A 25318-nucleotide genomic window follows, 5' to 3' on the forward strand; every position below is an offset into this window, starting at 1 on the left:
TACTCCACTCCTGTCTGAGGCAGAAACTGGTTTGTAGATTATTTTCCCTTTCTCTCTGCTACATTAATACATTTTATGAAATTGTGAACTTTGCCAGACTGAGAGTCTTTTTCCATTTCTTTGTTCCTTTCTTTTTTCTCCCGGCAACTTCAGTATTTCCTCTTCTCTCCGCTTCTCTATCATATTCTTCTTTATGGTTTTTACCAGCTGCTGCATTTTCATCTCTATTTCTGCTCTTCTTCCCTTAAGGCATGATCCAAAAATATGATCCAGTGACTTCTGTGTTTTTTTGTATTTTGCTGGGTGGCCCCAAAATGTGCCATGTTTTGATCAAGTTTTACAAGCCAAATACTCGCAAAGCAGCTTTCTTCTGTTTCTTCTTTGCTAATCTGAGATTGTGTTGCTGCTTAAATTAGTGAAAATACTTTTCCCTTGAATATGGTGTTGATTAATGCATGTGTTTTCCAGGAATGCTGTGGCTTATCTGCTGCTGCAGTGCTCGTCGTTGAGATACTCAATGCTCCTTTTTGGGACCATACCTCATGACACAGTGAGTAGAAAATCCCAGATAAAGTATCGGAGCCTTTGTATAATGATCTGGCTCAGAAGGGCTAAATATTGCTCCTGCTGCTGTATAGAGGGCGGCTGGGCTGGACTCGGCAGTACCGGTGCTTGGTGCCGAAGGCTCCGGGACTGTGGTTCACATGAAATGGGAGTCCATTGCAATAATGTGGAAATAAGCAGCTTTGGTAAGATACTGTACAGTGCAGGCTGCTGAAAATGATTAAAATTACAAAAAAGCTTTCTGGTGTGGAAAGTTTCATTAAAAGTTACATCTCTGAGTTCAGTCTCAATTTAATAAGAGATAACGTCTCCAGCTTCTTAAAATTTAATTTGATAGTTTATGAAGGAAATAATTAAAACATATTGTGGCATCAGTCACTTTTTTTTTTTTTTTTCATAGAAAGCCTGTATAAAAAAGTATCATTCATACCGCAGTGAGAGTTGCTGGCCTGCAAATTGCATTTGTCCTTATTGACACAACATCCACTAATTCAAAGTAAGTGGGAAGGAAATGATTGAAAATTTTTTTTTAATAAAGTGTAATCTTGACCTTGAGGCTATGTAAAGTGAAAGTTGGTGGAAAGTTTGGAAAAGTTGCAGCTTTGTGGAAAAAAAATGATATTTCTAATACTTAATAATAAACTAGTGCTACCTGTCTCTGGGAGATAAAGAGACAAACCAAGGGTTTCTGGGTCCTTTACTCATACCAAATAGTGTATTAGCGCACTGACAGTTCCACTGTGCGATGTGGAGAATAATACCAAATAATACCACTCTGCCCATGGTTTCCGTGCCATGGTTGCTAATTAATGTCTTCTCTTAGTCACTGCTCACTTGAAGGCAGGTGAGCAAAATATAACCCGCTAGCTGTTCTTCAGTGATCTCAGCCCTGAATCCTGGAGGATGAAGAGCTTAACACTGGGGACCTCTTGGCAGACTCCCATTACCTCCCTTCACTGACTTTCCTAGCACAGTTTTGCTTTGGGGATAAGCAGGAGAGGAACCGCATCCTCCTGTCACTTACTTTCCTGGGAATCCAAAGCTGGAGCACCTTTTATTTGACATAAAACTTAGTGTGGCTTTTCCCAGGTCTCTCGTCTCCTGTTGTGACCAGAAAATGTTCAAGAGGGCTTCATCTTCAGGCCATAACAATAGGTTTCAGAGAGTGTTTTGAAGATTGGATTTGCCTCTGGAATCGTTTTAATCAAACTATTTTTTTTTCTATCACTTTTTGGACACTCTACAGTTTTCAGTAACTGCCTTGAGTCAAGTTCATTAGTATGTCCAACATGCCAAAAATAGATTAATCTCAAGCCTCTATTACAATTACCACTTTGGATTTCTGTATCACCTACCACTTAAGTGGTTTACAAGCAATTACAAAGTCTTCCAGAGCCTCTTGGAAGGGGCATTTCCGACCCCACTTTGCAGAGAGAAACGGAATGTCAGAGAGGTTCGGATCGGGGTCCGCAACATGCTGAACTCCAGCACCCAGCTCCGTGAAGTGCAGAAGGGAGGTTGCTCCACTGGTCACCCGGCTTCAGCAGCCTTGCCCAAGGTAACGTAGCAGCAGAGGCAGAAAAGGAGAATCCAGATTGCTTGCGTTCGGTCCTGTCCTCGACCGCAAGTTAGATTTAGTCAGGTTGATGCGCTGCTGCTGACAATCTTGCTTCTGCTCTCAAGTGATGCTGGTAAGGGTTAGGAGCCCTTAAGCCAGGTAGCTGGAAAGGCAGATAGATGCTCAAGTCATTGCTCATGTGAAACCAGCACCTGATGAGAAAGATTAACTGTGTGTTTGGGAAGCTGCTTGCATAAGTCACAGTTAATCCCTTCCTCGTGGCTTCTTAGTACTGAGCAGATTCGCTGTGAATAACGGAACCTGCTGCCATTTTATCTGTGGTCTTTCCTTTGTTATTACCTTGAGGAACAGATGATACGAACAGGAAATTAAGAATTACCTGAGGATTGTATTCAGTAAAGTAGCTGGCAGTCTCCCAGCAATCAGAAATACATATGAGGGTCTTTACGTACATGTTTTCATAACCATTTCTTTGGACTTAAGTAGTTACTTGGTTTAGATGCGTGGAAATTAATTTGGTGAATAGTTGAAGCCTCCCGTTGCACTAGGATTCCTTTAGACCGTGTACTTTGGAGGCTTGACGCGAGTGTCAGGTCTGCTCTGGTTATTTTGGCTGGCTGCTGGGAGGGCAGCAGCATGACCGTGCCCCGTCCCTTGGTGCCGTGCGTGCCGTGGCGCGGGGAACTGAGTGGGACGGCCAGATTCTTGTGTTCCCTAAGGTGTGTGACAAAGCGAGAGCCAGCTGCAGTCCGGTGGAGTAAAATCGCTGAACAACTCAGTTGCTCAGCTCGGCACAGGGAGGACTGCGCCTCTGGCTTTTGCTGGAAAGACCACACATTAATTCACTGTGCCACTTCTGATGATGATGTTACTGGCTTAATTAAATAAGAGCTTGGGATAAGAAGAGTGCTGGCTGTGTAGCTAAGTTAGTGAGGTTGGTAGAGTTGGAGAAGCAAAAACAGGCAGAGGAGCCTGTAGAAGTACACAGAGTGGAAATGGGAGCGTATGCAATGAAGTAATTAGCGTGCGGTGAATCCTCATTAGGGGTGGAGAGGCAGAAACAGGCTCTGCAGTGCATATGTGCGGCTGTTGTACAAAAATTGGACGATATTAATTTAAATGCTATTGAACGACAGTGATTTTTAAAAAACAAAAATTTTGTTAATCTGATAAGATTAAATTGAAACGTGACATTACCATCTCCGCTGTCAACCCTTGATGCCAAAAGGCAGGGAGAATATCAGGAGGACCTGATACCTCGATGTCTCCCAGAGGAGAGCTGCCACGCTGAAGGAATTTCAGTGGACGTTTGCTGAGCTGGGCTGAGCTGGGCTGGCCGCGTGGGTGTCCTGCTGCAGGGACCGAGGGCAGGAGTGATGCCAGCGATTGAGGTACTGCGTGATATTCAGAGCAGATTGTCGATAGGGCAGTTTCCATTACTCCTGTTTCGGAAGTTACTTTACCAACAGTGATGTTGAAAATGTGATGTTTCATAGTTGTGCAGAGGTACGGCGTTATTCTGCCTTTTCTGCTCAGAAAATTACAATATGCAGCACTGTAAGACTGAATAACCCAAGTACTGTTGAAAAGACATCTTATTTTTCCTCCTAGCTTGCTTAATTAATTTCTTTCAACTTTTTTATACTGTTTGATGAATGTTATTTCAAACTACTGTCAAAGGGAATGTAAGGAGGGAAAAATGAGCCACATACATGCTGCTTCTAATACAATTGTATCTTGCTTGAAAAACAGAGAATTAATAAAAATAGGTGTTAGCCCATATGCTTGACAGAGAGCATTTAGAATCGTCAGGTGTGTTTCTAGTCTAATTATCCTTGTTGGGCCATTCTGTAAACTAAAAAATTCTGTAAGGTAAATAAAATTCAGAGACAGGCCAGGATATCTGAAGCTCCGCTTTCAAACCAGCAAAACGGTACTTGTTCTTGTTTGTGTTATTACTTCCTACCCACAGACCTTTCATGCCATATTCCCATGAAAAGAAAAATGAACACATCTGGTAATGTTATGAATTTGGTTTGTTTGAAGGTTATTGGACATCTAAGTGAGGAAATCTAACAAAACTGGATGACTGCACTGTTTTGTGTGTAGAAGAAAGCCTCCAGGTGGAATTACATGGACAAAATTTCATGCCCCTTTATCATCATGGTTAAACTGAAAGGCTAAATATTTGTTGTTGCTAATGCTTTAGATTCTGTTAGTGTTTGGAGGCATCTTATCATAGACACTAGACTGACATAAATACAATATCCTCTGAAGTGATCACAGTGCAAACAGTTATGAAAGGAAAAAGGATGATTCTGTCTATTTTAAAGATCAAAAATACAGCTACCTTAGTTAAAGGTAGGGGACGGAGGCGGCTGGAGTTGGTGGCTGCGGGGTTTTGTGCACAGAAACCCACTACTCTGACATGCTGCTGCGCATCAAGGTGCAGGATTAGGTTATCAGAAATTACTCTAATTAGGAAGATTCTTGGGCTGGGGGCCCCAGTTCAGACCTTTCAGGAAAGTCAGTATACACTAGCTGTTCAGCCGCTGGTTGCACACAGTTAATATACTTGACTTAGGTGTAGCTGCTGCTTCCAGCTTGGCTTGCTGTGGCATTTCCTCCCCTCACAACGCTGAGTGAATGATTTACGGGTGAAGTTTGTCTTTTTCTCACATTTGTATTTCCCATTTCAAAAATCTTTGCTGAAAAATTTATCAAAATCAGCCTTTTGCTTTAGTTCTTTTCTGAGGAGGCTGTAGGAAGAGTTTCTGCTGCCTAATTGGAGGTTCCCAGAATCAGCTATCTCCTGCGAATACACACCAATTTGAAGTATCTGTTTTGTGAATATTTGCAGTAACTTGAGTGGGTTGCTTCTTAAAAACTTCCTGTGCTGGTGAATGTTTCTCCCAGGGAAGACCCCTTTTCAGTATTTGTGGAAAACACACAAAGGACAAGGACACAGTTGAAGTCTCTTAAATTGCAAATACATTTGAATATTCGTGATGCCTATTTTAATATTCACCAATTTTCTACTCCTGTGAATGCAGCATGTTTGTTTTAAGGTGGAATGCATCTGTGGCAATTTGTTTTGTTATCAGAAACATTACTGTTGGGAAAAACTAGTGCAAGATTTGGCCAGCAGAAATCCTACTGCCTGACTGAGGCCTTAAATAAACTCATAAATGTTGGAGGTTGGCTCCCTCCTCCAGCTGGAGGGCACAAATAACAAATATTATGGTCAAATATACACAGCGTGTGAATGTTGGAATGGCCACGCAGGTGCCATAGGAGCCAAGCTGGGGCTGTCTGGGATGCGTTTGGAAATGTCCATCCTTTGGTGAATCACTTCTCATCACACACCGCACTCCGCAGACTCGGACCCTGAGGTGTTTAAAGGTGGGTGAGGTTGAAAAGCACTTTGGACCCGGTCAGAAAGAAATTAGTTTTCCATTTGAAACCAGTGCTGCTGAAAACCATTCCCTCTCTGCTCATCGCAGAGCATCCAGCGCTTCTCTCCATTTGTCTGGTGCCTGTCGACAACTCTTCAAATTGTCTTATGGGGAAATTTCCTCCTACATGTTATTCGAACATTTTTTTCCCTATCCTGATAAATGATGTTGCCAGCAAAGATTACTTCTTTTCAGGGCTGGCAAACACTATCTCCTACCTGATGGCTTATTGGGAATACAGTTGGAAAAAAACATGATAACATTTTTAAAAAAGCATGATGGAATAAAGGGAGAAGAGGGATTTTTGTCTCCCACCTAGTAGTTGCAGACAGAGTTGCTACTCTGAGTATCTCCGCAGTATGTGATTTTTCTCAGTGGACCTGGTGATTAAGTACTTAGCTGAAAAGCATGAGTGTCACGGGCCGCTGGCTTCCCAAGGTCGCTGTGCTGGCACGTGGAGGAAGGTTCCCACCGTCACCTTGTGAGCGGTGTGGGCAGTCCACTCCAGTGGAGCGGTGGAGGAGATGACTTCTGCCCACCTGACGGTGGTGGCACGGCAGGGAGCCCGAAACCTCAGACTTTGTTATTTTTACATGCCATGTGCTTGGTTCCTGCAGAAGAAAACTCTTCCTATTTGTCTTCTCTTTGAAGGCACAGACGTTCTTACCTCCACAGTGTCCTCACTGCTCCTCGGTGCGCTTTCAGATTGTGTGAACCAGCGTGATGCTAACACCTGATGGTTTTGGTGCAGTAGCTGTAAGAGCTGCTACAGAAGAGCTGCTTTGGTAGGTACAGGAGTGGCATTTTGCATATCTGATATCCTTTCAGATCCTTTCTAGATCTAAGCTTATTTGTAGTTTGGTTTGTTTGAAAATAATGAGAATTGGATTGGTCGAACCATCTGCATGTTTGTAATCTCTACTAAATACCTACTTTCTTGTAGATGCTGTTGGTCTTCAAGATATTGAGCAAAGTCAACAGAAGTAAGGTACCCCGTTGGACAGAAGTTCAAACCCAAGTGGGAATACCCACAGCAAAAGTGATTTTGCTCAAACCAGTAGAAACTTTTTAATTAGCTCAGTTTATTCCAGCTCTTCTGTGTTTGGGGTTGTACAGAGTAGTGGTGGTATGGCACTTGTTTTAACTGGTACAAAATCAGCAGTATTGAAAGTTAAGCGATTTTTCTACATGCTTTGTCTTCTAAGCAGAATTTCTTAATTATTTATATGGCCCTGATTTGCTATCAGTGGGGGAAGTATTCAGAGATACCTCCTGTGATCTTTTTCTGGAGATGTCATATATGCCTTCCAAAAATAACCTATTTTCAGCAGCAGATAATTCATCCACTGTTTCAAAGTATAATCTCAAAATCTCAATACTTTGTTTCATTTCTTACTCAATTATGTCCATAATCCCTTAATCTACTGCTATACTTGCTTATTCATGTATTCATTGAACTGTACTGGGAAATACCTTGTTGAAAAGAGAAGTTATCACCAGTTATTTTATGATGCAGTGTAATTGCAGGGTAGTACCTGCATAATTGGGGAGGGAGAGGGAAAAGTAACTTGTCAATTTTATTGAAACTTATCAGGAACTCAGCATAAAACAGCCTAAAAGATTTGATTTCCAAGACCAGCCGAGTGCCTCTCCCCCAGAGTCTGCCCAGTTGAAGAAGTAACGAGCCACACTGACGACTGAAAGTCTTGGCCAGAGGATCACTGTGCGGTGACAGGATATTCTGGCTGCAAACACGGACTGGAGAATATTTTTCTTACTGTGTCAGACAGTACGGGAGAGGAGATGCACAGTACTGTAGCTCTTTGCTTAGTCCCGTGTGAGTAATGTAAATGTTTTCTGGTTTTCATGTTGGATCCTTGAGGAGGGGGAGCCTGGAGGAGGAGGAGAACAGCTGTGCATCTGAACTGGCTTCTGACGAATCAGCACATTTACCTTGGACACCATCCTGACCTTCAAAATTCAGGGGAGAGCAATCAGTCCTGACAAGAGGTCTCTTTAGGACTTTTAGATTGTGTTTATTCTCCCTCTCTCGTATTTCAATTACCTAAACGTTTATATAATTCAAAAACCGATTTCAGCGCAGCAAAGAAAGCTATAGACCAGATGCTGTATTTCCTTTGCTATGTAGCCCATAACTAACAAAGCAACAATTTCTTTATTATAGGGTGAAAGCGTATCTTAGAAATACGCTGTCAGTGGTGTCAAGAGGAATGTGGCATGCTGCACCATATCTGAGTGTTAATACTTTCATTTATTTTCAAATAGTTTGCAGAGCAGCCGACACCAGGCATAGAGACTGTGCACAATTAATTCAAATTGAATAAATGTCTGAAGGAGTTTTTGGAATTACTGTACCATTCAAACCCTGTACTGTCACTGTAAGGCAAAAGAAGAAACATATGCTATTAAAATTTTTCTTAGAAGAGGCAGTTCACTCGCCCATGCACTGTTTGCACAGAACTTACTCTGGTAAATTTAGGGTACGTGCTATTCTGCATAGCAGTGAAGCATATCCTTAAGTCTCACTGAAATATAGAAGACGACAGGGATTACAAGTCCTTCCTGAGGAGCCGGAACAGAACCCATTAAGGTATTGCAAGTCATGCAATTCAATGCCCCTGAAAGTATAATTTGATTGTAATTCAGGAGGTTACTAAAAGGAAATCCATACTAGGCTGTAAGATAAGCAAAAGCGAGAAGTGTATTTACTACGAGTGGTTAAATGTGAGGTGTGCGAGTCCCTTATCTCTTTTGTCTGCAGTTTATCACCACTGAAGGCAAGTAAAAGGGGAATAATATCTAGTTCACAAGAGAAGATTGGATTAAGCTTTCCCAAAGGTCTTATGGGAGTTATTTCCATTTCACTCTCGCCTGGATTAGCTTAACTCCTTCAGGCTATTTCCAAATCTGTAAAGGAGAGGGTCTTGGTGCATGGGAGGGAGGGGAGGATGGCCAACACGTTGTTTCTTCATGGAGGAATTTGCCTTTGACTTCTGTAAAGGAATTAGGAGACCTACAAAGTCCTACCTGAGTGCGGGAATTCTTTTATTGTGGAGCTTTCTTTTTCAGATTCCTTTTTGCTATGCAAGCTTATTGCTTTGTAATGGGTGTCTCTTATAGGTGTTTATTAGAATCATGATTTATTAGAAGAAACCTGGGTGCTCTCATATCTTGCTGTGGTTATACTCACTGCCCTTGTCTACAGCTCTAGGTACTTCAGCTCAGTTTATGCATGTGAAATAGCTAATGAAATATTGCAGTGGACTTGAGGTGGTTGAGTTTATGTACTATGATACTGAATTTTTTTAATGCTATCTCTTTGTTATCGTGTTCAACCTTGGAACAAGCTCTTTCTAAAATACACCTACATGAAAGGTAGATGCAAGAAGTGTAACACAGAGCAACGTTCCCTTGGCTGCAGACAGGCATGTGAGGATGCCTAATGTGCTGAAAGGGCAGTCTGTCCAAGGTGAAAGTAGAGGCAGCGACATTGATAGAGACCACACAGACACCTGCCAAGTACATGCAAGAGACCGACACCACCAAATAAAAATTACTCAGAGAGATAATATAGAGCACCACATGTTGGTGTTTCCAATTACCTTAACTTTCATTGTATGAATCCGTAACTTTCCCCTTAACTTTCATTGTAGGAATCGGGAGGAAAAGGCAGCCAGTCTTTCTCTGCAGAATCCTACCTGGCTCACTGTGTGACTTGGAAATAGCCCCAGGTTTTCTGTATTTTGTTTCTGTGTGAGCAGGAATTCTGCAGCAGCAGAACACGGTGCATGCTTGGTCCTGCTCTGGCCCAGGGAAAGGATGTCCCAGCTTCTGATATGGTGAAATCCAGTCTCTGTCAGTGCCTCTGTTCCACCTGCATTATATTAGTTTTAGTAGAAATGATGCAGTCTGGCTGCAAGATGCTTCTCAATCATAAGTATTAGTTTAGGCAGGGAGGGTTATGCAAGCAAAGTCTGATTATGTAGAGGACATGATTTTGTGCTTCATGTGTGTTTGCAGCCCAGAAAGCCAACCGCATCCTAGGCTGCATCAAAAGAAGCGTGACAGCAGATCGAGGGAGGGGATTCTCCCCCTCTGCTCCGCTGTGGTGAGACCCCACCTGCAGTACTGTGTCCAGATCTGGGTCCCCCAACATTAGGAGGACGTGGACCTGTTGGAGTGAGTCTGGAGGAGGGCCATGAAGATGATCAGGGGGCTGGAACACCTCTCCTATGAGGACAGGCTGAGAGTTGGGTTGTTCAGCCTGGAGAAGAGAAGGCTCCGGGGAGACCTTAGAGCAGCCTGCCAGTGCCTAAAGGGGGGCTACAAGAAACCTGGAGAGGGACTTTTTACAAGGGCATGTAGTGATAGCACAAGGGGTAACAGCTTTAAACTGGAAGAGGGTAGATTTAGATTAGATGTAAGGAAAAAGTTCTTCACTGTGAGGGTGGTGAGGCACTGGAACAGGTTGCCCAGATAAACTGTGGCTGCCCCATCCCTGGCGGTGTTCAAGGCCAGGATGGATGGGGCTTGGAGCAACCTGGTCTGGTGGAAGGTGTCCCTGCCCATGGCAGGGGGTTGGAGCTAGATGATCTTTAAGGTCCCTTCCAACCCAAACCATTCTATGATAAGTATTTACTGTACAGGTATTCCAATTTTTTTCTTAGCCTTTTTCATATATATCATAATTTGCTTTACATGCATGTGTATGAAGAAGAGAATGCACTTACAGAATATTGTGCTTTACTATTACAGTGACAGCTTAAGCTAGAAGAAGTGATCACAAATAGACACTCATCACTTTCCAGCTAATAGCATGCTGTTTGCAAATGGAACAGGAGAAAAACTCTGCATCTCGGACGCTCTGACAGGTAACTGCGAGGAAGTTTATAACAGCCCTTGGAGCTGAAATGAAGGGCAGCTCTGCCTGCTTTTTCATTTTGAGGATGCAGGCAGTGAGTTTTTCTTGCTCACTAATGGACAGTGCTGATCAGCACAGCATCTTCCCGTTTGTTTCCAACCTTTGATTTTCAAGGACCATGCATTTCTTTTTTCCAACACTTTCCTTATTTCTCTCTGGTTACTGTTGTAACTGCTGTATTTTCTTTGAGCTCCTGGGCACTACGAGACAACTCCTAGATGTTGAATGTTGTCATTTTTGATAAATCTCTGTGAACCACAGAGCTCAGCTGAAACTGCAGCTCAGCATCCTGAAGTGCCAGTTTAATCTATTTCTAGCATTGGAAAAAAGGGGGGGGGGGGGCAGGAGCAAAAAACCTCACAGCTTTATACCAGTAGTAACGATGGGAACGAACTGGCTTTCAGAAAGTAATTTAATCCCTGGAGTATTGGAGATGGCTTTTTGAGAGTAATGTTTAACAGAGCTTCAGGTAGGGGAAGTGTCCTGTTGTTCTGGCTTGTATTAAAAAAAAAAAAAAACCTTTTTCCTCTAGAAGTTCATTAAAGTGCATTTTTATTTTACTATCTTCCAGAGTGAAACTGCAAGTGGAACAGCCTTCTCTTGGAAATCCTGGGTATTGTTTTTGCCTTGGCATCATCGGATCGCTTCTTGTGTACGTGCCTTTCATATTGTTTCAGCTGAGCTTGTGGTCTGGAGGGACTGAGTATTAATCATGATGGTGGAGAGGCCAATGGCAGTTCTTTTTAAGAGATGATTGATTACTCACCAGGAGAGCTAGAGGAAGCTTTTAAAGACACAAATGGGTGCTGGCTACCTGTTTGCCATTGGAAAGCCAGCAAAATTAGGTCTCTATATCTTAGTCTTTGAAATTTCCCTCTGGACTCACCAGAGTAAAAGGACAAATTTCACTACTGTTTTCATAATTCCGACAAATTTCACTACTGTTTTCATAATTCCATCTGGGTTAAGACAGTCCTTAACACAGCAGTTGCCATCAAATTAAATGTCAGACGAATGCCACAGAAGATGAGAATTAAAATTCTGACGCCATGTCTGCCTGGTTCTCAGGATCAGACAGAATTTATTTCCTTGCAGATGCTAATCAGCAGCTTTGCTGGCTCTGGACAGGCACCAGCTCTCCAAGAGGCCGTGGACAGAGTTACTTGCCTGCAGTAAAATGGTAAGACCCATCCTCCTGGTTCAGCCTACTCTCTTTCTCAAGCCAGCAAACTTCATACTTGTTACAGGCTGCTTAAGGACAAGCCCCTTCTTTTCACATATTTTTACTAGCCGATTCCCTCTGTGCCTGGACATCTCTTTTTTTTGTGTGTGTGTTTGGAAACCACTTGTTCACATTAAAACTATTCAGTATGATGTCAAGATTCACGCCCTTTCAAAACAGCATTCCTGTTTTAATGTTTGGGTTGCTTTAGGTTTCTCTCCAAATACCGTTAATTATCTAGAAAATCTGCAAGAGTTATCTATAAGTATATAGAGTACACAGAGGTACAAGTAAACATATCTAGAAGTGCATTTAGGCCAGGTATTATGAATAAACAGGATGACTACCTGTTTAGCATTCAAGTTCATCTATCTAAACTACCATTTTCATTTGTACTGTGGTTGTGACGTATAAATCAATGCCCACAAAATAAAATTGCTTTGTCTAATAATCCTTTGTGCCAGTGTTATCAATAGTTCATTAGTCTTGCTTTGCATCTGTCAATAAAAAGTGCAATTGAGAAAGAGAGAGCTCAAGAAAAGAAGTGAGTATATTCTATAAGGGAAGATGTCTTCCACTTTGGCGACCCTTTCTCTCCTTTCGATTGTAGGCTGCATGGTCTGGCTGCAACGTAAGCACAGCTTTTTTTCTCTTGAAACACCTTAGGGTACGGTATAAGGTTTCATTTGTTCCTGAAGAGCCCAAAAGGGCTCTTGAGTCTCTGGGCTATATTCACACCATGAAAACGCATGTGTGAGAAAATTCCACAACAGGATCAATAATTATTTTAGCTGTCCTTTGGGTTTTGCCACTCATCCAAAAGGCACTCGTGCGAAGGTAAGTTGTGCCTTCCTGGCTAGAAATCAGCGTGCCTCTGACCAAGATGACAGCGTGCTACATGCTGACTAATGAGTGCCCCTTCCTGGGCCATCTAGGTGCTCCTCACTCATTACCCTGGTTTATGTAGCTTGACATGAGAGATTGGATGTTATCCCAGCAAGGTGGCATGGCTTCAGGCGATGATATTTTACTCACATAATCTTGCCAAGTTCATCTTAGCAGCATTTTGTGTTCTGGTTCCTCTCGATCTGTGTCACTGAACTCTACACAAAGTGCCAGAGACAATGTGTGTACCAATTCTCTCTCAAAGTTGACCAAACAAAACTTCAGCACACCCTTGGTAGTTTCAGCTTTTATCAATTAATTAGAACTCTGCATAGTTTGACAAGGAGGTCAAAAAATAAATTGTGTCATTAATTAGATACCAAATAATTAGTGGATGGCTCCTGGGGCATCACTTGATTTCTTTCACCACAATCATTACATAGTTACAGCAAGTTTTACTAATGATCAGCATGCAATAGTTTCACAATTCATCAAACGAGTGGATGTGGAGTAGTGGAGCAAAACATTTGCCGCACCGAGGTGTTTGGAAGTCCCAGTCTCTGCAGCAGTGGTATTCGGGACAGGAGCCTTGGGTGGGTTCAGATGGGATTTCTGGTCACGGAGGGACTTCTCGTGGTTACTTGGAGGTTGAGCTAGGAGGTGCGGTAGCACAGTTGTGCCCATCGTCCTTCAGCCGAGAAACCTCTGAAAGCTGGGTAGGTAGCTGCAGGCTGTAGCTCCACCGTGACCCTATGGTTAGGATATGGGTCGTTTCAGCACATCGAAGAGAAACAGAGCATTTACATAGCCCCATAAAGCGATTGCAAAGACCTCAAGGGTATTGTAGAGTTTATTCTGAAAAAAGTAGCTAAGTGAGACAAAAGCCTCTGGCCTTCTGGTACTCTAGAAACAAGTTTTTTGACGTATACGTACAATGTTAAGTAAACCCACTGAAAAGTTTTGCCTGAAAAACTATTTTGTCAGCATATTGTTTCAATGAATGTTTCATGAAAACATTTTGATTTCTTCAGATTTTCCTGTTAGAAAAACATTGATTGTGGTTTTGGGTAATTCTAGTGCAAGAAAATTCTTCTTCCAATTTATTTTATTTCCTTTTCCTTTTTGCCACAGGAAAAAGAACAGAAGATTGAAAAGTTGTAATGTCTTCAGAATATAAAAACATTTTCTCGTACCCTTTGTTTCATAATGTACTGCTGAAAATGACTAATGGAAAAAACCCTAAAAAATTTGCAAACAGAAAAAAAAAATTACTTTGAAATTTGTCACAAGATATGTTTTCCTTTTCTGAAAAGTCCATTTTATTCGTACGTAAGTTAAAAAAGCGATCTGGTACTGCTAGGCTACCGTTGAACAGAAAAGATTTGTATATAAAGCACTGAGTGATTTTAAACTTCTTGTGTTATAGTATTTTCTATCAATATTTCATCATAAGAAGTCAGTGCGGTGACTTACTTTGAGTCTCGCTTTGCTGGCGCAGGTAAGTTGTTGCTCTGTTCAAGTGTCATTCTTCGATGGTCTTCTCTGCTGATAAAAGTTAGCAAAGGGAATGAAAAGGGACAAATGCTCATAGCTATCAAGAAAAACAAGGAGAGAATGAAAGAGCTGTAGTTCTTCTTGAAATGACGTCTTTTCCCTTCTGGCTGCAGGAGTCCCCGCAAGCCCTAAGCATGTGTCCCACGATTCATGCGCCCACCGACTCCCAGATGCCGAGGTGCACCGCCGTGGGCAAATGAATACTGCCCGCCACCGCCTTCTCCTGCAATTGCCTTCTTGGACCGTGGCAGAGTGAAAAGCAGTCGCATTAGCAGGTGATGCTCCGGGCTTATGAGGAATGCTTGAAAATCTGTATTCGTGAGAGTTAATGATCGGAAATTTCTAATCTTCCCTCTGCTGCAGGCCAAATGCAGATGTTATTCAGAAAGATTATCCAGTAGGGTCAGATTAAACTGAGCTTTCCTCAACTATCCTAGATTTTTTGGAATAAAAACTCCCCAGTGTCCTCACCCCACCAAAATAACCAATGTTGTCTCCGGAGCTGCAGCGTAGTGCCACGTGGTCGGTTGACGGCAACTGCAGCAACAGGCAAGACTAAGCATTGGGGAAACGGGACAGTTAGAAGGTAGGAGGATATTTGGCACATTTATCCCCTGTCTGCTCCTTGTGCGGCTCTTCCAAAACCTGACTATAGCTCTGACTGTCACACTGTGTTTGAAGACCCGATCCAAGAAATGACTCAGGGCCCATCTCTGTTGCCAAATAACTTCACTCCGTTGTTTGCTCCTGGTCTTCGCCATCTGACTGTCCATGCTAGATGCTGTTTTGAAGCGAGCCAGCTAGTTCCCTCCAAGAGGAAGCTCTCCAGGGCTGCTGTCACAGATGCAATGCGTATTCTCATCATGATGCTGTCTCGCAGCTCTGATGAGCTGTGAAACATCTCTGGGATATCATCTCTGCTCTCTTGGACCGACGTCGCCGTTCTGCCGTAGGATTGCCTTGCGGGTCCCAGCGGGTGTGCGGTGCGGACGAGGCCATCTCATCCAAGAGGGATCTAGTCCAGAGCCATGCCCTCAAATCCCGTAGGCCAGAGAGGGAAGAAGTTGTTCAGGGTTAGACTGATGAGCGTACAGCAGGGGCCGTTTGCTCTGACCGTGCGGCGTTGCTGTGCCCGTTGCGGGGAGTTGCCTTAGTTGTGAGTAACACGTGGGTTTAGTAACGATTTTAAATTTACAGCATACTGTGAAGGTAACTTTGTATGGGGATCCACAGCCGTATTACTTTTTTTCCTAGTTTTATCAACAAATATAGCCTTTCATAACTGCCTTTTTGCCTTGCGATTTATTTTTGAATGTGTTGTAAATAGCCGGTGCTCTAGATCAGGTCAGTTCCCTAGGGAAATAAATGCATGACACTTATATATTAGAGGTTAAACTCTTCCCTGCCTTATACTCACTGCATACAGCATTCGGGGAAGCGTAAGGCAGGAAAGAACTTGTTACTGTATACAGAAAGTAATTTAAAGAATTACACCAATTACATTTTTAGAAACCTTATTATAAGGTCAATTTATTTCATCAAATGACCAGTAATTAATTTTACGGACGACGTTAAAGAGAGTAAACTCTAAGCTCTCTGCTCTGACTTGGACCTTGGCGGTAAAGTAGAAGACTTGAGCGTACTGGGATTTCAAAGATGTGCTCAGCGTTGGCCGAGTGATGTGTCGTGGTGAAAGAGGTGGTAGGGCAGCGGGGAGAGGTCTGGGCTTCCTTTGGAGCAGCCAGCGGAGGAGCCCGGAGCGGACCGGCCACGGCACTGCCCAGCACGGCACAAGCTGATTTCTCTTGGCAGAAGCCGGCCAGCACGCCTTGCTGGTGCGACACCTTTCTTTTTGTCCCCCAAAGGTTACAAAGAGGGATTCTCCTTGCAGGGAGAAAGACAAAGTATGAGGGATGCATGTAATTATATGGCATTTCTGTTGTTTTTTTCCAGAAATGCTAACTGAGAGCGAGTCATCCAGCACAAGCCACTGTGTGTTTCTTCTCTGCCGTCTGCCGTGGTTGCCCTCTTCCCTGCCTACTCGCGGTAGAAGAATTGTCTTTTTCTCCATCCTGCTAAGCTTTCCAGAGAGCTGATCCCCCTTGTGCCACTGCCGGACCGGTGCCACGAGGCTGCCGAGAAGACGTGACCTGGAGGAGATGGGTGTAAATGCTGACCTCCCTGCAAGTTACCCACCCACTGACGCTTCGGTTTAGCTCCTCACTCAGAAATCTCTCTTGATTCTAATAAAGCAACCAAAACAAAGTGAGGTTTGAAGAAACTGTCATCTGTCTTCTGGGCTGGTGAGACAAAATCACTCTCCTCGCTGGCTGTGGGAATTGTACTCCAAAATTCCACAGCAGTAGACTCTTTCATACTGCTGATGTATATAATGTAATTTACTCCTTTCCCATAATGAAAAATGTTTAGATACAGGTGAAAAAGCCTTCAACCTATTTTGACCCTATGGAAAGTCAAAAGAATAGCCTAACTGATTTAACAGTGCCTTTTTTTTTTTTTTTTTTTTTTTGGAAGGGATGCTATTCATACTTTGGTTTAACAATCCAGCATAGAAGAAAACAGCATGACTCGAGCCAAGGAGAAGAGTAGAGAGAGTGAATAACGACAGCACAAATCAGCAGTAAAGAAGCAGTCTGCTGCAGCACCTGTACAGAAAGCCCGAGGCCAGCAAGGGAAGTGGCAGAAAGATTGCAGTGGGAAATGGCATGGGGAGCACCATATGCACCGAGCACCGAAAGGCTGAGAACAGCATTTTAAGCTATCCTAAAGATGGGGAAATGTCTCTGTCCTTGGGTAAGGGCAAAGAGAGGGGAATTTTTGAAGACGGACAGTTCAAGACCTTACTTTTATCGTTAGGCAAGTGCAGGTTTGCTTTTATTTAAACTAGAGTGTGTTGATGCTAATGAGGCACTGTAGATGTTCACAGGGATGCAGTGTGCAGACAGGAATCTAGCACGGCTGTTGGGTATTTCTTTAGATGAGAAGTGTGTATTGATATGGTTGCATGAAGTTTACAATAAAAAGCGATGCGTTAGTCAATCCAGAAAATTAACCACTTTGAGTGCAAATCAGGGAGAGCTGCTGTTTTGCTGTGTTCACTGTGTTCTTGTTTTAGGTAGGGTTTGATGCAGAAATTGTTTAAAGCAGGAATATGGTTGAATAACATTCTCAAAATAGCCTCTGCTATTACTATTAGGATATTTACAATCTATGTAATGCTAGATTTTTCTACTAAATGCATTTTCTTCCTAATTTTGAATTTCCCTAATCTGCTGAGTCTCTTCCACTTGGGATAAATTAGAAGAAAATGTTTTGTGTGAAATCAAAACAGGTTGTTAAAGCCATCCCACAGGATGCAGGGTTAAGGTTCCTTCACCAAATCAGGCAGACAAGTACGTTACTGTCTTTTCTGTGGGTTTTTTCCCTAGTTTTTGTTTTAAATGAATACTACTGGAAGATGAAGGATGGGCCACTCTACCTGACTTGTTTGGTACCCAAGTCAGGGAGAAAATTCGTGGCAGAGGGTCTTGGAGATGTTGGACAGATAACCTCCCGGTCAGAGATGGCAGCTTCCCGGGATTTTGGTCTGAGTGAACTTCCTTCCTCCTTTGGGTCTCTTCCTTTAATAAGAACATAAAATGAGGTCTTCTGAATGACCTACACGTTTGGCTTCTATTTTTGCTTGGTCAGTATATTACGCCGTGAGCTTAGAGTTGAAAATCAGTGCAAGTTTGCTGTTGACATCAGTGGGGGTGGGAGGCAGCCAGGCACCCCCATGTTAAGGGCATCAGCATCCCAGAGCCAGGCAGGACATGAGGGCTCGGCTGGAAAAGCTCTACCAGAGTCCCATGGCTTTACAATCCATTTACTGGTGGCTGCAAGATGTTTTGCATAGATGCCTTTTCTTCTTACCTAAATGTGAATACATACAGATCAATCAACAGAGCTTGAAAATCTTCCTCGTTCTTTTATGAACAATCTGCTTTGTTATTCCTTTCATGTGTTTTGCACAGAACAAGCCAACACCAAGAAAGTAACTTCTTGTGGATGATCAGAAACAGCTTTCCCCCCCCCTCATTTTTCAAAAGGCAGTACACATAAATTGAATGTTGTCTGTACGCAGAGTTGCAATTTTCCATATATAACCAAGGTGTCACACAGCTCATTATTTCATCATGTTTAGGAGAAAAAATCAGTGTCAACAACCAAGGCTTGTAACTGTCATTGATTTTATTAAAAGTAAAAATGTTTGATCATTTGAAGAATGAAAAAAAATCAGCTCCTGTGTGTTTTAAAATATTTTGCGCTTGGTCTTACCTAAAAGCATCAAAAAGTGAAAAATCTAATGTGACATTATACATTCCAGTGGCCCCTAATAACCAGTCACTCCACCAATTTTTCTAAGTTTATCTTTAATCTACTATTCCCAAACTAATTAAGGACTGAATGCCTTTGGACTGATTTTCATTTTGTCTTGAGTTATTGTGACATCTTTACTACAAATTCTTTTTCAGTCTAATTAAACTCCTGCAGCATAAATGTCATTATTAATATCATCACCTTTGGTGGACTAACTTTGCCTTGGTGTCCTGATAACTGTGCATTGTAGACTAACTCCCTTTCTTCCTGGTTAATATTTGAAAAGTTTGGCTTGAAGTAAGAACACATCAAGGCTTAGCATAGACAGAGAATCCATTAATATAAATATTAATTCAAATTGGTGGGGTTTTATTAAAAAAATCCAGTAGTTATGCTATTATATTAGTTTTCAGAAGAATATTTCAAAACTTGTTTAAAACTTTTCTTTTTATCTGCAGAAATAATTCCTGGATGCTAAGAATTCTAATAATTTGAGGATTAGAAGTAATTCCCACTTACATGGCAAAAATTTCCAATCAAATCATTAATGCAGGTGGAAGGGAGACTCACTAAAAGAATATATGTGGGACAGCAGAAAACTGCCAGAAATGAGTATTCATTTCCTCAACCCAAAAGAAGCTCTTCTGTGGGCTCTCTGCAGAGGACAGGACATCATCCCAGGAATGGTGGGAGCTCAACACAGGACAAGTAGGTGAGTCCCTTTGTCCTTAGCAGGTAAATATAGAAAAGAACTACCATGAAAAAAAAAGAATTTATATGAAAATTTCATAATTTATCCATTATTTGGGCTAACATTATCTTGATAACTTTTTGCTAATCCTGAATTTAATAATGATCTCTTTAGCTCTAAATGCATCAATCAGTAATGCAGAGATTTTCTGAAGGGCACAGGTAACAGTGAATTACCTTTTGTGGGAGGTGTCTTAGGAGTAAATCAACAAATTGATTCCTAGTCTAAAAAAACTGATTAATTTATTAAGATGAAGTTTTGATCTTTGCTCCCTCAAAGTTTTGATGAGCATTAGTAGTATTAGAATTGCAGTTCCAGACATCCAGAACAATCTATTAAGTTAATAGGCAGTGAGAGTTTGAGATTGATTGCTATAATCACAGCATGAAAGCTGAAATTTGTTTTGTAGATATAGATAACTGGGCCAGATTCTGGCACAACTGCAGAGATGTGTGTTACTACAAAACCTGTCTGCTTAAATTCTGATGAACTAAAAAGGAGAATAAAATGCTCTTCAAAAAGAGTGAGGCTCTTATAATTTGACTGTAATAAAATAGTCCTAAATTCTTCTTCACAAGCCCGTATGAGTTTAGGCAAGCCTAAATAAGTATAGGAAGGCTGTTAACCTTGTATTGGTTCTACAGCACAACCTACATCAGCCCCTTGAGAAGCCACGATGCACAGTAGCATCATGGTCTGTACTGGAACGATATAACTAGTGAAGACTCCGGAATCTTCAAATCGAAGCAGAGAGACATAGAAAGCTTGCTACTGCTGTGAAATCCTCCTTCCCACCCCGTACCCACTGTACCAAATCTCTTAGGGACCCGAGGGATGCTCGGGGGGGCTCGGTGGGTGTTGCCCCAACCCTGCAGGCAGAGGCTGTGCCTGCTGAAGCAGCCCTGTAACGGATGGCCAAAAGCTCTCCAAAGACTGATTAAATTGCCAAGTTAATGTATTGAAGAAAGTGCACTTCAATAATTAAATTGCTCCGATGCAATTGCTACATTCTACATTTTTTTTCCTTGCGCTCTTGCTTGTATTTTGACTATCCTTGAAGAAGTCCACGCTTCCAGAGCTTCCTTGCTGCTCCCCGGATTTTACAGGTAAGCCCTCGACGCCGTTCCTTTCTCCGTCTGTCATCGTGAGACTCAAAGGGAGAGGGCTGTCTCCCACGCATTCGAAAGCCTGATCCTGAGCCGTCGACTGAGGCAGGCGGTCCCAACGCACCCCCTCAGCTCAGAAATCCTCTGGTCTGGTTTTAAACATGGTGCAGTGGCTTATCTGCTAAATAAAATCTAAATGAGAAATGTTGATACTTAATGAAGTATAAGTTTGGGGATTTCACATAAGAAAGCTGCTGTCAGTGCTTTAATTTATTAGGGGAGAGTTATGTGCAGATGGTATATACAGAGTTATTTCCTGACTGTACTCCAAAGTAAGTTGATTTGTGGTTTAATGACTTTTATCAAAATGAAATAAGCATTTGATCTTTGGATTTGATCTGGCTATATCTGCAGCTGCTACACCACTACAGCAATTACTTCCAAACTGGGCTTTTTGCCCAGGCAAATGGAGTTCGTCCTTGTTTCATGTCTCATTGACTGTCCTGATAATACACACAGTGGTACTGTAGGTTTTTTCTTCCTCTAAATTTGATAGGTGTGAAAGTAAGAGAGTAATTCACTTTTTTTTAGTATCAGTGTTGTTTCATTATAATACATTTGCTACCACTGGTTAATTTTATCTCGAAGCTGCTCCTAACTAAAATTTAGTGTCAGAATGTGTAATTTTCTCTCCATAATCCTGCTATGCGCTTTTTATAGAGAACCGAGAAATTCATTTATGAATTCTAAATCTGGGAACCCTCGTGGTAATCTTCACATCTGTCTGTGTGGTTTAAGGATGAAGTTGTAGTGATACGTTGTACACCCACACTGGACTAAATCCACTCCTAATGTATTTCCATGGAAGGCAATAGAGTTATACTAGAAATAAATTTACCGCCTTGTATCCATCTCTGAAATAGTGCTTTTTATCACCACTGGCTAACTGATTACTTACAGAATGAATCATAGAATCGTTTAGGTTGGAAAAGACCTTTAAGATCATCAAGTCCAGTGTGTTAAGATTAGCAATTCTTTTTCCAGGACAATACTTGTTTCTTTATTCCCTGTTCAGGACAAGATTCACCCAAGTTCAGCCCCGAAAGCTCCTAGTGAGAGATCATCGTTAAGATTAACAGTTCTTGGCGCTTGGTGCTGCCAGCCGTGACTTTCCCGAGCAGCCTCAGCTCATGCCAGCTGCATTTTTGACCAGAGTGTAGGAGACAGCAGCTAATTTGATGGCTTGCAGCCAGCTCACCTGGGTGAGGACTAACCGAAGCAAGCTGCTGGTTTGCGGTATGCAGTGTATTCTCTGATTAAGGCGATGCTGGATGAGGATGCTCTGGAAACAACCTAGGTTTGCAGCTAGCGGATCTGAAGGCTGCAGATTCACAACGGCAAGGAGGTGCAGTCACCAAGAATTAAAAAAAAAAAAAAAAAAAAAAATTAAAGGATTTTGTTCTCCCCTTGTCTACAGTCACCTTGGGAGAAAGCGTACCGCACTTTGTAAGGTTGGAAGCTAGATTTTAAATTGTCTTTTTTGGCAGGATATTCCTGAGATATGTGATAAAAATGGTAATAACTGGAAAATGACTGGTGAATGAGTTGCCTGTAGATTTGCAGTCCTACCAGAAACTGTGTGAGAAGGCAGTTCATCACAAGAGCTCTGGAAGGTTCTCCTGTGCCAGGGTTGCTGCTGCGTCTTTAGCAAATCAAACGACTTGCATAGTACTTGCTTCTTAATCCAGGAAAATTAAAACCACCAGTGATAGCTACATTGTCTAGCCATCTGCTCTCCCAGGTGCTCCCACGCCTGATCAGAGATGAAGTGATGTGACCTAGAATCCTACTGCATATCTGGGATCATTCCCAGCACAGTCCCAAGCTTCAATCTTCTGCATGACATCAGATAAAGTAAACATCAAGATTTGATGCGAGAGCATATGTCCATTGCATAATTCATTAGAGTTCTTCTCTGGAACTATTTTTAGGTATTTTTCAATCAGAATTAGAGGGTGAGGATTATTCAGGAAAAAAGATAAGAAAATTAGGGGGGGTGTTCAGAAACATGTCCAGGTACTTCTAGGACTGATGGCAAATTTGGCCATTGAGCTATGTGTGTTTGGTTTTTAAATAATTATTTCTGTCTTGGACAGTTCCACAGCTCTTCACGGCAGCTCAGTTGTAAGATGGTGTAAATCCAATAGCGGCACGGGAAACCTGCTCCTTTTTTACTTACCACTGCTGCTAAAACCCCTCTCAGGTCAGACAACATAATTCTTCCTTCACACCAATTTAAGAGCCTTGCCTTGAGGAGTGGAGCTTCGAGTGCGGTTGTTCCTGATTTCCACACGCGAGACACATTCAAAACTATTTACCTGCTGTTTTGCAACGTATCCACTAAGTGTTGGTACAACGGAGCAGGCAGAGTAAATGGTTAGGCTGCCTAGGCTGTGCAAAACGCCTCATAACTGCAAATCATTGCAGCGCTTACAGCTTGTTCTCTTGTGTCAGCAAGAAAATGTAAAATGTATTCAGCTCGTGTGGGGCACCTGGGATGTTCCTGTGTTCTTAGATGAAGGCGGTGCATGCACCCTCTTCCTTGCCTCATTTCACCTGACACACGCAGTGTGAGTGGTTTTGCTGTGAGAAAGTGAAAGAAAAAAACCCCAACCAAAAAACCCAACCCCCAAAACCATATTGTACAGGATGAGTCACTGAAAAGAAATGGAAGGAGGAGCTCTTTTGAGGGCTTTTACATCTTCCTTATTGCTAGGAGACTGCTTCCCATGCGTGCGGTGCTCTTCAGGCTCTCAGCAGCTGCCTCATTTGTACAGCAGCGTTGAGGGCAATTTACGGAGCAGCTTTGTACAAGAGAAGGAGAAGCAAACTTGGATGGGAGCTTATTTTCATTTTTTCAGTCTTTCTGAGACAAATGCAAGAGCATACGGGAGACAACTGCAGGTGCCAAGGAAAGCATCGTGCCCGAAATGTCAGGGATCTTGGGCTGACCTTGGAATGTTGGTTAATGGTTGGACTCGATGATCTTTAAGGTCTTTTCCAACCTAAATGATTCTGATTCTATGATTCTATGTTACTCAGGTTTCGGGACAGCCATGGCTTTCAAAGAGCAGTGCAATTATGTAATTATACCACATTTGGGTTAAATCTGTAGTGCTAGGGAAGCCACTAGTGCAAAAACGTAGTATTGCCAACCACAGAGCCAAGTTTTGGCTTGTCCCTGATGGTCAGTCCATGAGAAGTGTGGGGAACTTACACCATCAGCTACCAGTGCTTTGAGTCCCACCAAGGGCAGATGCTCAAGGCAGCCTTCAGGAGAAAGCAGGAACGGTGGCCAGACCCACCGCCCATGACTCCAGTGTATAAAATTCTCAATTCTGAGTGAAAATTATTCTCTGGGAACCACAGTTTTAATAAGGCACCTGAAGTAAGCTGATTGAGGTTTGGATTGTAAAGGGACAGATCTCCTAGGGTTGTAGTCTGGGTGAGTAAAGACTAAAAAAAACCCCAAACAATCAAAGAGCATGAGAACGTGTGAATATATCATCTAGAAGGGAGTTACTGAGACAACCGTACAATATCTCTTACCGTATTTTTCACACTAATGCCAGATGGCCAGGAATGGGATCCCCCACGTTCTTCTTCTAGTCTGAGAAGACAAGAAAATAAACAAGGAAAATGTCTGTGATGGTATTAGTTGGCTGCCTGATAAGTGAGTCATTGCTTTTGATTGCTGAAATAATTAGGACTGCTTTCTAATTTGATTACCGTGTTATCCCTTCCTGCTCTGTTCAGTCCTGCCCCACAGATCTCAATCATCCTTTTGGTTCCTGCTCCTCCCTCGTGCTCCCTGCTTGTGACTAGTGCCAAGTTTGGGGACGGTAGCCAAATGTCAGGTGCCTTCAGCACTGCGCTGTATCAATTGACTAACAGACTCCAGCAGATGTAAACAGTATGTCAGAAAAGCTTTATTCAACAAAAATTAATACTTAGAGGAGCCATCTCCAGCAGGTCCCAAAGGCAGGCCAGATGGTCACCGTTGGCACGGGCCGCCAGCTTGCAACCGGCCAGCAGCTTTGCCCCAGGGATTCCCGCTTGGTGTCTTCACACCAGCGTGGTGACATGGTCTGTGATTCTGGAGGGTTCCCTTTTTAATTGTAATTGTGAGAAGCCGGGAGCTATTTATGAGCGCTGACCCCCGTGAGTAGCCGTGGAGCACGTGGCTGTCCCTTCTCCTCCTCCACCGCCACGTCCAGGAGCGAGTAGTCCCTTGTCAGGCTTTCGTTTCTTGCCATGACAACAAAGCTGTCGCACGATGAAGCTCTGATAAGAGGTTACCGACAAGCCACATGCGTTTGCCCACATGCTTTTGATCAGGGACTCGTCGCTGTCGCTGCCTTCTGGCTGGCTGGACTTTGAAAGTGGCTTTGATCCATCTGTGCCAATGAAACGGAGTTGTTTGAAGTCTTTGATCCTTTCTGTGGGCACGCTGTGCCCAGGAAACTTGATGGGCCCAGAGTATTTCTGAGGATTTCTTCCATTTCAGGAGTCATGAAAAATGAGATGCGGCAGCTCTTCCCGTTCACTTGTTTGTGTTGTCTGAGTAGACCCAGGCAAGGGCATTTTACACCAGTGGGTATGTTGGTGGTGATACTCATCCCTCTGTTGCTCCCATCATCTACAGGACCGTCCTGTGAGTTACCAAGACTCAGTTGCCCTCCAGCTACAGGACAAGGTTGCAAGGAATTACAGGAAAAGAAACACAGGGCAGAAATTTTCAGGTGTGGTCTTGAGAAAGATGGAAATTTTGGCAGAACAAGGTAGACATGTTAAAAAATATTGCCGTGGGTTCGTTGACA

The 25318-nt window shown here is 42.7% G+C and overlaps 1 protein-coding gene and 2 long non-coding RNA genes across 3 annotated transcripts in view; 2 read left to right on the forward strand and 1 right to left on the reverse strand.

The window, feature by feature from the left end:
* The window catches only part of LRRN1 (leucine rich repeat neuronal 1), a 467756-nt gene that overhangs the window by 124512 nt on the left and 317926 nt on the right, over positions 1-25318 (reverse strand). The window lies entirely within an intron of this gene.
* On the forward strand, positions 462-9923 carry LOC138690828 (uncharacterized). Its single transcript, XR_011329631.1, has 4 exons — positions 462-550; positions 6250-6383; positions 6542-6586; positions 7193-9923. It is a non-coding gene; the product is annotated as an uncharacterized lncRNA (long non-coding RNA).
* Positions 10132-24349, forward strand: LOC138690829 (uncharacterized). Its single transcript, XR_011329632.1, has 8 exons — positions 10132-10490; positions 11112-11192; positions 11636-14476; positions 14704-14787; positions 16155-17015; positions 19135-19293; positions 20393-20438; positions 24071-24349. It is a non-coding gene; the product is annotated as an uncharacterized lncRNA (long non-coding RNA).

Source organism: Haliaeetus albicilla, chromosome 24, assembly GCF_947461875.1.
Source record: "Haliaeetus albicilla chromosome 24, bHalAlb1.1, whole genome shotgun sequence".
Lineage (NCBI taxonomy): Eukaryota > Metazoa > Chordata > Aves > Accipitriformes > Accipitridae > Haliaeetus > Haliaeetus albicilla.